General features: G+C 39.3%; 1 long non-coding RNA gene across 1 annotated transcript in view; it reads left to right on the plus strand.

The window, feature by feature from the left end:
• Positions 1 to 5596: 5596 nt before the first annotated feature.
• The window catches only part of LOC126484552 (uncharacterized), a 98164-nt gene continuing 87452 nt past the window's right edge, over positions 5597 to 16308 (plus strand). The window contains exon 1 of the long non-coding RNA XR_007587873.1: positions 5597 to 5645. This is a non-coding gene — a long non-coding RNA (uncharacterized LOC126484552). The remainder of the gene's footprint in view (positions 5646 to 16308) is intronic.

The following is a 16308-nucleotide window of genomic DNA, read 5'->3' on the forward strand; positions in this document are numbered from 1 at the left end:
GAAAATGATATGAGTTATTACATTCCTTACACGTGATTCTGGTTTTCAGTACTTTTCCACATTTTTTTTACACTTTTCCCCGTCAAAACACGAGTTTTTACGTGAGCTAAGAACTTTACCATTACCAGTTGCCGCCATCTTGCCTTGCTCTCGACGAACTTTGATAAGGTTATAGATTCTTTCACAGAAAGGAAAGCATACCATGTAAAGCTATACCTAGATTACAGAGGGAAAAATGCAGGGACCTAAGGATTGAAGAAATTTGTACTGCCTTGATTGTGTCTTTCTTTACTGCTCTTACGTTTCCTATATTTAATTTTACGTCACACAAAAGAGAAAGTTTTAGCTAACAGGCAACAAAGAGTGGAAATTTTCTGAGAGTTCTCATTCTCTGGCACACAAATAATCCCACCCAGTATTAATTGTGAGTTTTTTTTTTAACTGGGACAGGATGTCAGACCGGCTGAATGGGAGCAGGAGAGGCACCATAGGACTTTTCATTTCCCCAGTCCTGAATATAAGTTTTGAGAGAAATAAAGTGACATGCAAGAGACATGTCTGAATTCCACAGAGCGAAATACAGTAACATGCGATAGAAGAATGCCGTGTGAAGAGATGTGAAATTACACTTTGGCACACTTAAGACCAAATAACATGGCTTACATTTCCTCGAACATGTGTGTTTTACATTTCAAACTCTTCAGAAAGAGTCCCCCTGGTTAGCTGAGTGGTAAAGGGTCTTTCTGCCATGCAGTGGGCCTGGGGTCGATTCCTGGTGGGCTTGGAAATTTTTGCTGCTTGTGGACTTGGCGTTGTGTTGTCCTCATCATCATCTCATCATCACCAGCACGCAAGTCGCCCGATGTACCGCCACCTGCAATAATACTAGCAACTCGGCAGCCGAACTTCAGAGGATGGGGCCTCCTCAATGTCAAACGATAATTTTTTTTTCTTCAGATAGATGCATGGTACAAAATAGCACATTTTTGAAAAATTGAGTTTTCAAAATTTTTTACGTCCTATCTCCTCCGCCCGAGGGGGAGGTGTGGGGGGGGGGGGGTGAGGGGGGGGGAGAGCTCTGCAAATTTCAAAGGAGGTCACAGCAAGATTTTAGTTTTTCTGCTTGGGAAACAGCAGTGATGAGGCTGGCAATAAAATTTCGTTAACTAGTAAATGGTGACTTGTACACCTGTTTGAACCATTTATTCCTCATTTCAAAACAAAGCATTTCGGTGATTACTCCTGAAACTGATAAATATTGAAGGGAGGTTCTCAATCGTTATGTGAAGGTTAATTAACTTTCAATGTGTAATTTTTATTTTATTTGTTTACACAACTTTAACCATGAAAGATGATATGTAAATTAATGTCCTCGCACAAGACAAATTTGGGAATTTCGTAGACGCCAGAATCAACAAAAATGGAGGTTCTATTTTTCAATTCTGTATTTTTTGCATCATCAATGTACTTAATTTCAGTTTTAGTGGTTTTTTGAGGAGCTAAACATGTCCCATCACTTCTTTTGTTCAAATGTCTGGCTCCAAGTTATGCTTTCAAGTCGCCATAGCATGAATGTTCGTCCACGGTTTTCATATAGGCCTACACTTTCCATAAATTTTAGGTTTATTCTTCTCGGTTTTCCTACTTCTAAACTTACGGTGTCTTACTCTTTAGAAAATGTATTCACATACATTTTATATAATACTTGACGCTCAGGACAATAGATCGAATTTTTATTCAAATAACCTTCAGGAGGGGCACTTCCATAGGACTTTCTCGTATGTCTGTAATCATCTATCAACTTAAACGTGCCTCCTTTAAAGGCAAAAGCCTCAGCTATTTGTTGTCTGCTAAAAAGTGCAAAGATTCCCACTGACTGGGGGTTGCGCAGCCTCCATTGCCAGGGAATTACGCATGCACAAAAGCGTATGCGCAAAGCTGACCACAAAAGATGCATCGTATGGAGTGTGGACTCATCTTAATAAATATAGTCACGACACACGTTGGTGCAAAGGTTGTTACAGTCCGCCAGCTGTTGTGGCCGAGCGGTTCTAGGCGCTTCAGTCTGGAGCCGCGCGACCGCTATGGTCGCAGGTTCGAATCCTGCCTTGGGCATGGATGTCTGTGATGTCCTTAGGGTAGTTAGGTTTAAGTAGTTCTAAGTTCTAGGGGACTGATGACTTCAGATGTTAAGTCCCATAGTGCTCAGCGCCATTTGACTCAAATGTAGCTCTAGAAATGTATGCTCTGAAAAATTAAAAATCTCCACATAGCATTAGCCATTTGACAATCGGAGTGACACTAGCGCTCCGCGCGGTGGGGAAGAAGACAGTCAGGGGGCGGGGCCCATAATGCGTGCGCAGAACAGAGATTTTTCGCCGTACTGCGCATGATGTCAGCGTCGAGAAACTCCGCTCAGTTCGCGCGCTTTCTTATGTGTTGAAGCAAGTAAGTTTTGTGTTGTTGCTGTTTGTTATCGGGTTGAATCGAGTTTATTCTTTCTGCGACACTTTCACAATGCCGAATTGTGCCGTGGCTGTGTGTGAAAACTATAATCAGAAGACTAAATGGAGTAGTATTTCCTATCATAAGTTTCCGAAAGATCCTGAAACATGTGCTCGGCGAGTTCAGCTCTGTAGAAGAAGTGATAGTATTAGCATTAAAAATGCAACTATCTGTAGCGTACATTTTAAAGAAGACGATTATTTACAGGATCTCCAAGCTGAATTAATGAAACTTCCGCCAAAGAAGATCTTAAAGCCGACTGCAGTTCCTTCATTGCACCTCATTAAAGCCACATCTGCAGCTACTGCTGCTGCTTCGTCTTCTGTCCAAGAAAGAAATGACAGAAGGAAAGATCGTGAAACACGTAAACGTGCACTTAACAGACTAGCTTCACTGTCACCGAAGAAAAAAAAGTGGATCAAAGCACAGAAACTGAAAAAGGCCGCATCGAGGATGAAATGAAGAGGCTTCATAAGGAATTATCGCTACAGACAGAAAAAATAAGCGTTTGATAGCTGAAAACAACACGCTGAGAACGAGAAACAAATTACTGGCTCATGCATTAAGCAGACAGAGAAAGCTATGCCAAAGCCTTCAGGGTATCAACCAAGTACTAAAGTGACAACTAAAGTACAAGAAGTTTTAAAAAAAGTGATTACGAACGCACAAATTGAATGTCTTCTGAAATCAAAGAAGAGCACCCATTGGACCCAGGAAGATATAAGCAAAGCCTTGCTTCTTTGCTCTCTGTCCAGAAAAACTTATATTTTTTTAAGAAATATAATGGGAATACCATTACCTGGATTTTCTACGTTAAAACGATGGATATCCAATTCTTTTCGTTGTGTTCCCGGAATTTTGACTCATGTCTTGTACTTAATGTATAAGCAAGCAACAAACATAAGTCAAGCAGAGAAGCTGTGTGTATTAAGCTTTAACGAAATGAATGTGGACAGTCGCATAATGCTACGACCAAGAAACTGACACCATATACGGACCACATAGCCAGGTACAGGTTGTTATAGCACGTGGTTTGTGTGGAACCTGGAAGCAGCCCGTATATTATAACTTTGATACTACGATGAATCGGGATTCACTGATCAGTATCGTCAGAGAGACGCAGAAAGTGGGATTTGTCGTAGTTGGTATACTGTCTGATTTGGGGGGGTAAAAATGGGAAAGTGCGGAAGGAATTCCACATCGACTACACAAACACGTGCTTCACCAACCCAGATGATGAAACGAAACGTGTTTGGGTATTTGCTGATGTACCACATATGGTGAAACTTCTCAGAAACCACCTTTTAGATGATGGTTTCTCATTAAGTGACGGCAGAACGATAACAAAGCGCGTAATCGAGCTGCTATTGTCGAAAGATAATGGAGAACTGAAACTGTGCTCTAAGCTTACTGATCATCATCTTACAGTTTGTGGAAGAGATCGACAGCGCGTTCATTTTGCTTGCCAACTCTTTTCCAACACTGTATGAGAAGCAATTTCTTTTGTAATGCCTGAAGAAAAAGACACGGCAGAATTCTTCAAATTCGTGAACGACACTTTTGATGTTATGAATTCGAGGGTACCTGTCGGCAAACGACCAATTCCAAGTGCTTTTGGATTGTGTAAGGAGACGCAGGAGGAAGTTCTTGGCAGATTCTACTCCGTCTGTGAAAAAATGAGAGTGGGAAATCATAAAACTTTACTTCCTTTCGAAAAAGGATTACTCACCTCGATTCGGTCACTGCTGGGTTCTTTTTCGGATTTAAAACATGACTACGGTTTGAAGTATGTATTGACCTCAAGGTTCAACCAAGACTGCCTTGAAAACTTATTTTCCCAGATAAGAGCATTTGGTAGAGCCTATGATCATCCCTTGCCAGTGGAATTTAAAAGCCGTTTGAGTATTATAGTTATGAACAAAAGTATTGCTGACATTCAGTTACGCAGTTCTTGTCCAGTCTCAGCGGAAAGCGATACAAATTATTTGACTTCCAACCTGTTTACAAGACTTGTGCTGGGCATTGAGGAAGCGTTGTCAATGATAGAAGGTGATCAACAAATAAGGGACATTACACTACATGACTTAATTGTTCCACCTTTGATAGAAGATTCACGGTGTTCTCTAGAAGGTCTCCGCTACATCGCTGGGTATATTGCCTCCAGGTGGGTCTCCATTGACAAATCACTTGGTCATCTTAGTGGTAAGACACTCGAAGTGTCGAAAGACCATGCAAGTTCTGGGTGGATTGAGAAACTGTCTCGTGGTGGCTTAATCATCCCTTCAGGTGAGTGGTTTGACGTTGTGAAGCAGTTAGAGGTGCTTTTTTTTAAATTTTCATGGCAGCAGTCTGTGTAAAGACGGCAATGTGATCAGAAACCTGATGAGACTTTTAATTGGGAAGTTTCCAACTATTCCTCAAGAGGTCATCACAGTGTACGCTAAAACCAGAACCTTCATCCGGATAAGGCACTTCAACACATCTGCAAAGGCACAGAGGGCCAAACAGCAGCAGCAGAAACCAGCACACAGGTGGAGAGCTTCTGCAGTCCCCTCCAGATCTGATTAAGGTATTTAAATTCTTCTTAAAATTTTTGAATGTGAGTTCATTAAACCGGGCTTCTGTATCATTATGTGTAGTAATGTCTCAACTAACTAGAAAGATGGTACACACTATTGCCGACTGTGATGCACAAAATGTGTTTAGTAAGCTGAAAGCTCTTGTAATTGTTGCGTTTCCAGTACTATTAAAAATTGTAAAATATATAAAAAGGGACCGAAGCATACCAGATTGTTGTTATCTAACAAAAAATATTGAGTAAAGAATATAAATTGAGGGGGAGCCACAAATCCGTAGTTTTACTTTTGTCATTACCAGAGAGACAATATAAGAGTTTCACAGTCGTAGCAGGTATTAACATTCAGTCCCTGTATTGGTAAGCTTCGATCGAATCCATAATTCATTATATTGCCCCTCACTTTTCGTAAATTAATGTTAGTTTAAGCGCAATAGTGCCGTATGCGAACGTCTCGCGCTGCTGACGCTTCTCGACATTGACGTCACACGGAAGCGCCCGATCGCTGCCGAACACATTGGCCCAACCTTCTATGTAGCACCTTTGGAAGACAGTCACATGCTTGGTATGGATAAAGTTTGTTTTTAATTATTTTCTGCTTAATTAACGGAACAGCTGTTACATTTTTGCATTTTTACGTTAGTAAATTACTAAGAGACATGAAGCATCGTGAAATACATGTAAAAACAGCCGAACCACACCGATTCAATGATATAAGCTACAAGTCATTCATGAAGAAATATTTCAAATACGTGTGTATTTTCAGCTTACTCCGCTAAAAGCAAGAGAATATAAACACATTTCAGGCATGAGAAGTATATATTTCTGTTATTGTCATAGACACTTTCCATGGCATTTACAAATTTTTCTGTAGAGTCCAGTGATCCGCTCTTCTTACACTTCACTCGACTTCCTAATATACGAGTATTTTCGTAAATGCAAAAATTTTTGCTTCAAAAGCGAATATGCTTGACGTTTGTGGCTCAGATTTAGCAACAATTGTTGAATTGGTTTATCCTTTATTGGGAAACAGTTCATTGCCTTTGACGATTTATAATCACGCCTGTGAGGTTTTCCCTTAAGCTACAGTTGTCGTGGCTTACTTGACAGGTTAAATAGTGTAGGTATTAACATTCCATATACGTTTCTTACATTCCACTTTCACTAATTTGGCCAAAAGCGTACAGAACAAAACTCTTCTTTGTTGGATAGATACATGATATTGTCAGGTCTTCTAGTGTCTACGAGAAATTTTTAGTTATTAAAGGAAACGACATTATTCAGTAAATGTCTCTACATTACAAGAGTATCGTAAATAAACTGTACCTTAATTCGTATCTCCCAGGGTGTTTACCAAACTAAGTAATCACAAATGTGCTTTTATGGCATTACCTACACTCCCTATTCTAAAAATGTTACAAATCAATATATATAAATATTGTTCGCGCAAACAAAGTTGACACTTGGTGCGGTGGTTGATGGGAGCGACTGTAAATGGGAAATGCCTTCACTGTCGCTCCCATCAGCCACAGTGCCGAGTGTCAACTTTGTTTGCCTGTGTAGTATATATGCGAAATCATCTGATACCGTATTCAGAATTGTTGCTTGCTGGCCACTTGTGTCGCTGCTATCGCCAGTGGTAACAAAAACGTGACGGAATGTTGCGACTGTTATGTTAGACCAGTAGTTCCCAACAAAATTTTCTCGAGGACCCCCTCATCGAGCATGATTGGTACCTTGTCATATCACAGTATCAAGTACCTAAAAAAGTCAAATTAAGAGTCTTTTAATACGTTTTCTATTTTTGGTACTTAGAAAAAACATTGACATATTCATTATTGAAAAAATATTGAGCTTAAAACTGCCCACGCAGGAAGCGGCCAAAACAAAAAATTTGCTATCATACGAAATATATTTACTATTTTTTTAATTCTACTAGCATCTTGCGGACCCCTCTGGCATAGCTCGTGGACCCCTGGGGACCACCTGTTGGGAACCACTTATTTATTTATTTATTTTATTTATTTCATTCGTATTCTGTAGACCCATTAGCGATAAATCACTCGGGTGTAGAAAGTGTCATTTACATAGATTTGAGACATTTGTTTATAATAATAGGTTGTACAATGAATAATATATTACGTAGAAAAAATGTTCACAAGAATTGTTTTTTGTAAAAAGTTACAAATTACATTGAACAGGCTTACAATAGATCAAAATCAATTCACATATTCTCACACATAAATTCGTCCAGTGAGTAAATGGTTTTACTTAGAAGATACTGTTTAAGTTGATCTTTAAAAGTAGGTGGACCAGTAACTGACATATTTATTGCCTGAGGGAGAGCATTAAATATTTTTATGCAAGAGTAGTGTACTCCTTTTTGCACCGTACTTAGATTCTTTTGTTCAAGAAGTAGATCATTTTTTACCCTAGTGTCATAGTTACGATACATGCTGTTCATTTCAAAAAGGGAATGGTTTTTACACAAGAAACACATGAGAGAGAAAATGTACTGAGATACTGTTGTGAGTATTCTCAGTTCTTCGAAGATTTTCCTGCAGGAATGTCTGTAATTGACGCCACACAGAATCATAATGACTCTTTTCTGGGCTATGAGGATTTTGTTTGCCTTTGGCTGGTTTCCCCAGAATATAATTCCATAGGCCATCAGGGCATTAAAATAACCAAAATAAGCAGCTTTCAAAGTATTTAAGTCACTGAAGGAAGCAATCGCATGAATAGCATAAATTGCTGAGCTTAGTTTTTTATAGGTAAGGAATGTATAAGGACCAATTTAGATTTCCATTAACAAGTAGGCCCAGGAACTTTGTTGACTCCACTCTTGCTAAATTCCCATCATTGTATTTAACATTAATCTCAACTTCGATATTTTGGCTTGTATGGAATTGAATCAATTGAGTTTTTTCAAAATTTAGTGATAATCCATTAGAGGTAAACCAGTTAAAAGTCTCCTGAAAAATTGCATTTACAGTGATCTCAAGATTAGTATTTGTTGAATTGTCTACCAGAATCGCCATGTCATCGGCAAACAAAGTAAATTTTATCTTAGCCCTTGTACACATTGGAAGGTCATTTATGAAAATAAGGAAAAGTAGAGGACCCAGAATAGAGCCCTGTGGGACTCCACAGTTTATTGTGCCCCAAGAAGAGGACACTGGTTCCCCATTAGTGTCGTTTATCATGACTTTCTGTTTCTGGTCCTCTAAATAGGAGGCAAGCCACATCCCTGCTTCTCCAGTTAACCCATAAAATTCTGCCTTTCTCAGAAAAATCTCATGGTTCACAGAATCGAATGCCTTAGAAAGGTCACAAAAAATTCCAGTTGGAGACATTTTATTATTGATTGATTAAAGAATTGCATTGGTGAAAGAATATATTGCATCTTCTGTTGAGATGTTTTTCTGGAAACCAAATTGACTTTTATTGAGAATATTGTATTTACTAAGATGTTCAAGAATCCTTCTGTGTACAAGGTTCTCAAGAATCTTGGAGAAACAAGTTAAGAGTGAAATAGGACGATAATTGGTTACTTCGTTTCTGTCACCCTTCTTGTACAATGGTTTCACCACTGCATATTTAAGTCTATCAGGGACAATTCCTAGTCTCAGTGATTCAGTAAAGATGTGGCACAGGACTTCACAAATGAAAATGTGTGTGTTTCAACACTTTGATGGAAATACCGTCAATACCAGTTGAGGTTTTGTTTTTCATGGTCTTTATTATCTTCTTAATTTCCTCAACAGTTACAGGAGGCATGCTAATCTGGGGTGTTGCACTAAGTCCACTTCTTTGTAAAAGAGTCAGAGCCTCATTTATAGAACCATTACACCCTATTTTATCTGCTGCAGTCAAAAAATGCTTGTTGAAAATTTTTGCAACATTTTCACCTTTATCAATGATATTCCCATTATGTCTAACATCAATATTTTCTGCATTGTTTGAGTAACTACCAGTTTCTCTTTTAATAATATCCCAGATGGTTTTTATTTTGTTGCCAGAATTTTCTACTTCTGATTTGATGAACATATTTTTTGCCTTTATCAGAACTTCATTTAAGATCTTGCAGTACCTTTTATAATGAGCTCTCATTTGAGGGTCATTTGTATTTCTGAGAGAAAGATAAAGCAGTATTTTAGTACTACATGATGTTTTTATTCCTTTTGTGAGCCACTGTTTGCTGGTATGGCTCTGGTACTTGTTCTATGCAGTTCTTAGAGGGAAGACAGCTTAAAAGTGGCACATAAATTCGTTTATAAATAGGTTAAATTTGTCATTGACTTTCAGTGCTCTATAAATTGGACTCCTGTCAATGAGTTGAAGATAACTGTTGAAGATCATGAGATTTTCATTATTAATTACCCTAAATGACCTTTTACAGACTTTGTCCTTCTTGTGTGAACATATATCATAGATAGTTAGCAATTGGCCATCATGGTCTGAAAGACCATTTAGGATTTGTTTTACTGTTGCATTGATGTTTCTATTCTCATCAATGAAAATATTATCTATAAGACATGAATAGTAGTTCGTAACCCTTGTTGGGAAGTCTACCATGGGTTGTGGTTGTATGTGTTCATTCTATGTAGCAGGTCAGCTCTACTACTATCATAATCTAGAAAGTCAATGTTAAAGTCTCCTAAGACTACAGTATTTTTATTTTTTGGATATACATGGGATAGAAGAGATTCGAGTTGCTTAAAGAACATACATTACTTCCATGATGGCGCCCTATACACTGTTACTACAATGAGTGACAAGGTCTTGGTGCTAATTTCTATACCACAAGCTTCAAAATGCTGATCAAAACAGTATTTTGTGAGCTCTAGAGATCTATACATTATATTCTTTTTTACATATATAATTACACCACCCTTCTGCACACTGTTTCTACAAAGTGAGAGGCAATATGATAGCCATCTAGATTCAGCATATTGATACCCTCCTTTACATGGTTTTTGGTAAAACAAAGGATATCGGCATTATCAATAGTATTACTGTCACTAATATTCATTGTCAACAGTTCTAGTTTACTTCTTAGCCCCCTTACATTTTGATGGAAAATACACAGTTTGTCACACTTAGTATGACTTTTTGAGGAAGTGAGTTGCTAGTTTCAAGATGGATGAGTTTTTGCACACATTCATTAGATAATTGATCTTTTGCTGAGTGTCATTTCTGACTGACTTGCCTAAGTCATGGTTTTCCCCTTTTTGTTGCGAAACCATAAAAAATCTTGATTTAGTAGAGCAGGTTTTCTAGGCCTCAAGCTCCTCTTTTGACTGTAGACTGCTGCAGGCCTTGTTGACACTACAGTGGTTTTGATGGAACACTGTGATCTAATTGTTGATCCTGCTGCAGTTAATGTTTCAGGTGCTGTTGTTGATGTATCTGAAGCTGATGACACTTCCACTATTTTGATAGATGGCACTTCCACTCTTTTGATAGATGAGACTTCCACTGAGTCGTTGACACTTCCACTCTTTTGATTGTAGACTGCTGCAGGCCTTGGTGATACTACAGTAGCTTTGATGGATCACTGTGATCTAGTTGTTGATCCTGCTGCAGTTAATGTTAATGTTTTTGGTGCTGTAGTTGCTGTAGCTAGAGTTAATGACACTTCCACTGATGATGGGACAGTTGATGTAGTAGAAACTGGGCTTGACAAATCATCTATGTCGATTTCTTTACTTGAATTGTTTCTCAATTTATCCGAAGTCACTGCAGTTGTACCACTCTGTGATCCTAGATTGGGCTCCACCATACTGTGTTAGACTATGGTACCGTATATATTATACAAATAAAGGCACATCAGCACAGAGAGGAAATTTTGATAATTAGAAAATACGACATCTGCACCAAAATACAATTGTTTAGGAAATAGATAAGGATTTCGAGTACAAAACACATGCAGGCTCCTTATCATAATAAACAAGTATAATTGTTATTTGAACCATGTCGGATCTTGTGAGCTACGCAGCGGTTAATGATAGTGAATGACACAACCAGCTGGTTGCATCTTTCACCAACTGTAATTACTGAACTCAGATTATGGACAAAAATTCGGTCCTTGCTCCAAAATGTAATTGTCTGTCTTATTCACCAAAATACGCAAATATTTTGAGGGCAAAAAACATGTGCCACTACCGTCATAACTTGGTGTTATATAACATTAAAAGAGATACGTAAGGTTAACATAATGGCACTACTGACATAACTTGATGTTTAGCAGCACCTCACTGAACTCTGCTTAATTCGATTATTGTGCCACACTCCAAATAAACCAAAATAGTCTGTATTACATATCAAAATACATACGAATTTATCTGTAACATTCCTGAATATGAATGGCCCTGTCTCTGATCTAACCTACAGGCTTCAGTGCACTTTTCAATGAGAACAGTCTGAAGTTTGTACCAAAGTAAATGTCCAATCTGTAAATATTATTTGTCAAGAACTTTTCTTAGTGTGAATACAAACAATATAAAGTTCAGTTAAACATTATGGTGACCATATTCTAGGGTATTAAGTTTATCTAGCACTACAAAACTTTCATGACCTTCTGCTAACAATCCTAACTTACACTGTCACACAATGGAGGCACATGATACTTTGGTGCTTACATCACCAATTTACAGCAAAACTACAACAAATTGCTACATACATGCATGACCATGTTACCGCAAAATTGTACCAAACTGACAACATGTCGCCATATCACAGTGCGGCAGTGGTGGCCAGTCAACATATGGTGACTACCATTACCACTGATACTGTTGTAGTGCAACAATGATCAGTTGACATAGTGACTGCTATTCTCCCATTTGCTACTCTGGGGTGATGATGGTCAGTTGACCTGGTGACTGCCATTACCCTGCATGTATATTTACCTCAGCTCAGCAAAATACGACATGCTTGCGGACTGTGTCAGTGTGCATGTACTGACATCAGCAAGTGTAATCATGATGTCACTAACACTTATAGCTCCTAAAACAAGTCTTGATTCATCTGCGAGCTTGCTGACTAAGGACATGTCCACATCTTGCTGCAACCTCCTTCACGTCGCACACAATGCAGTGCACTCCCAATCCTCACTCTCCTTCCCTGCCATATTCATTTGGTGTCAGGAGGTTAATTACTTACTTACTTGTTCCATAGATCAGATTCATGATAAACATTATGAAGTGTAACGTGTCAACAGAACAATCATATAACACTTATACACAACTAAAAAGATAGTAACAAATAATATTTATTTGGGTAAATGCTGACCATTTACAGGCTTAATTCTTCAAAAACTTCTAATTATTTCTACTCAAGAATACCTCTGTGGTATAGAAGTTGTTCAAATCTGCATTTGAAAACACTGTTGCTGTATGTCAGACAGTTTATTTCCAAGGCTAGATTGTCAAATAGTTTTATAGCTGCATATTTAACCTCTTTCTGTGTCAAAGTTAGATTCATTTAACAGTAATGCGGATCATATTTCATCCTAGTGGTGTACTTTTCAGCATCTCCCTTACTCTCAAACTTAGATGGATTGTTGATTACAAATTTCATAAGAGAATAAATGTACTTTGAGGCTGTATTTATTATTCTCACATACTGAAAGAGTTAACCTGCAAAATGTGTGAGTGTGGATTCCACGCATAATTCTGGTTACTTTATTTTGTGCAATGAATACCTTTTGCCAAAGCAAGGAGTTACCCCAGAATATTACTCCTTAAGACATCAGTGAATGAAAATATGTTAACTTACAGATTTCTGCAGGTATATCCCCAAAGTTGGCAACTATTCATCTGGAAAAAGTAGCCAAACTAAACATTTTAGCAGGCTTGCTATATAAGTTGTCCAGGTTTAATTTTCATTTGTAAACTCAAATATGGACTTACTATTTTCTATCATGTTTAATATTTCTTATTGGCATGTTTGGTGTATATGGTACTGAGATGTGAACCACACTCTTAGCCAGCAAGCTCATAGATGAGTTGAGATTTGTTCTAAATTTAGGAGATGCAAGCAGAAGCAACATCATGATTAGATTTGCTGACATCTGTGCATTCATACTGACAGAGTCTCCAAGCATGTCATACTTTACTGAGTTGAGACAACTGCACATGCAGCGTAACAGCTCAGCAACCCTGTCAACTGCTCATGCAGCGTAACAACTCAGTAACCCTGTCATATGACCATCACAGTTGCATCACGAGTAACAGCAGTCATCATACCAATGGATCATCATTGCCCCACATTAGTATCCATGTGTTAATTGTAGTTACTAACTCAGCTGATCATTATTGCCCCAATAGTATCTGGCATAATGGCAGTCAGCATATATGAACTGACAGTCATTCCTCCATGGCCCCAATGTGACATGATGACGTACGGGTCAATTTGCTACAATTTTGCTTTTGCTGTAAAATAGTGATGTATAGGACAAAGTCTCATTTAGTCTTCACTGTGTGATAGCATAAGTTAGTTTTATCATCAGTAGATGATGAGCATTTTGTACTGCAAGATGAGGTTAACATCCTACCAGAGAGCCATGGCAATGTTTGGGAAACTCTGAAAAGTAGTTTAATGTACACAGTTGAAAACATAGCAACTCTCATTTCTCACCTGGCGTGGCAGGTGGGTATAGGGGATCGATACTGTAGGTTCAAAGTGTAAACAAAGTGGCCGGCAATAGCTATAACCCTATTGCTAAGGAGCTATCATATTTTGGTGTTCCCATGAGTACCCCGGGAATTAAGTTGCCTGATCTTGGTAAATCAATGTGAACAGGAAATGCTATTGTCAGTGGTTGCAGGTCACCAATCAGTTTCCAAGCAAACATTATGAACAGAAGTATATGGAGTGGATATCTGTAGTCAAGTACTTTGTAAAAGACCATTGATCACAGTGATAGATAAAGCTTCAATGGCACAATCATTACAGACCTCAGCTCAGTACGGCCGATAGATACACATAACAGAATAGAAAATTTACGTATCCTAGCTTTTGGAACTTTGTTCCTTCGTCAGGGAGGAGAGAGGGGAAAAAAAGGGAAGAAGGGAAAGTCGATTCAGTTACTCACAACCCAGGTTATGAAGCAACAGGGGAAAGGTAAACAGGGAGGGTAGCAAAGATGCTCCATCTTTGCTACCCTCCCTGTTTACCTTTCCCCTGTTGCTTCATAACCTGGGTTGTGAGTAACTGAACTCAACTTTCCCTTCTTCCCCTTTTTTCCCCTCTCTCCTCCCTGGTGAAGGAACAAAGTTCCGAAAGCTAGGATACGTAAATTTTCTGTTCTGTTTTGTGTATCTATCGGCTGTACTGAGCTGAGGTATGTACTGGCCAGCCCCTCTATCTCTTTGTTAGTATTTGTTTCACATCTTTGCATGAGATTTTCCTAATCATTACAATCATTACAGAAGTAGATTTGCTCCCTTAGACAGTTATACGTACAGAGTTTACTGTTGTGATGTGAAGCCATATTTCCCACACCCAATGAGGTAATTAATAATTTGGGCATATATCTTCCCACTGTATGAAGAACCCAATTTGTGGACCCAAAGGTCAGATGCTTCATGAAAACTCCTTTGTGAGCAACCATTATTCTGTGTCAACTGTGTAGATCATCTTCCCTTTTGATCCCCTAAGAGTACTACCTTTTTTAAGGAAAGTAAAATCCAGAAATGTAAGGCCTCTGCTCACCTCTCATATTTTGAAGCCCTGAAAAACTAAGGCTGCTTATATCCCATAAAAATGGCATCAAATTTTGACACTGTTATGACTAGATCATTGGTACTACTCCCTCCATTCACCCAACATCAGCCTCCACTAGTTGCCCAAGTAAAACAGCCATTATAAGAGATATCGCACTGCCCCCCCCCCCCCCCCCCCCTTCCTTGTGGTTATGGCACCACTATCTTTGGGAACCTCAACTACCTGCACCCCCAGCTGGAGAAGCAGCATCCTCCTCCAGCACTCTATCGGTGACAGAGTTCTGTTTAGGACAACCTCTCCCTGTAAATCTACAAACCAGTACCTGAAACATCCAGTAGCTGAAGGAGCTACAGACTGCTGGTCCCAGAGATGCACTGATGGTCATTCTCTATTGCTCAGAAGTTATTGTCCCAAATTGGGCCTGAAAGAGCATCTGGAGAGATCTGTACATTGGTTTACACAGATGTCATCAGAGAGCGGATTCCCACCCATCTGCCATAGCCTTATTCCCTTCTACATCAGACTGTATGAAGATGGTTGTATAGATGTTTCTTTTGTGATCACCTGCACTGGTGAAACTGCTGCCCCTTTTCAGGGGCCACTCCTCCAGTGGCCAATGTCATGGTGCACACTATGACATTGCATCAGTTACTCATGATCATCAAATGATCATGCAACATCTCAAGCAAGATCACAGTGATCAGCTCCGTGTGTTGCCACATCAGCCTCAAACAAGACTTTGCAGCCAGCTGATGGGCATTCAGCCTGGCACCTATAAAATCCTTCAACTAGGTGCTGAAATAATGCTGGCATCGTATTTTGCAAGGCAGCAATTAGACCAGCAGCTGGGGCACAAAACGGTGTCTATGTGATGGATATTGGGCTCCTGTCACAACACACCAGGCCAGAGTGAGTATGAATGCTTCCTGTTCAGCCATTAGCAACATTTATTTTGGACTTCCAACTTCCATCAGCACCATGATAAACTCGATGCCGGTCATCGGTCCAATGTTTGGCCAGCCAGCTGCATCTACACCAAGCAGAATCGTCAGCTAGGTGAAGCCACTGGTCAAATTGCTGTCAGGTAGTCCTTATGCTTCTGGGTCTCGAAAATTGCACTGCTGAGGTGAAGCCACCCTTATGTGTCATCACCTGACACTCCAGTCAGTCTTCAAAGTCCCTGAGTTCAATGCAGAGCATCTGCACACTCTTGCCAGCCACCTGGGGCTGCTTACAGTATATGCAAGTCCAGCCATAAGCTTTCAAACTGCCAAAATGTCTCCAGTCTTGTATCAGCAAGGCCATACATGCTGCCAGCCACTGTTATGCTGAGGCAACATACCACTGTCTCAGCACCCACATGCATTGTGTGGCTCCTGGATGCACTCACCAACCTTCTTTATGGAAGCAGTGCTTAATATTGAATGTCACTAATGAGTAAGCATTCTTGATTCCAGACTCATTGCATAACTAGAAGATCCTATCCTACAGATCCTGCA

This window comes from Schistocerca serialis, chromosome 6 (genome assembly GCF_023864345.2).
Source record: "Schistocerca serialis cubense isolate TAMUIC-IGC-003099 chromosome 6, iqSchSeri2.2, whole genome shotgun sequence".
In the NCBI taxonomy this organism is placed as follows: Eukaryota; Metazoa; Arthropoda; class Insecta; order Orthoptera; family Acrididae; genus Schistocerca; species Schistocerca serialis.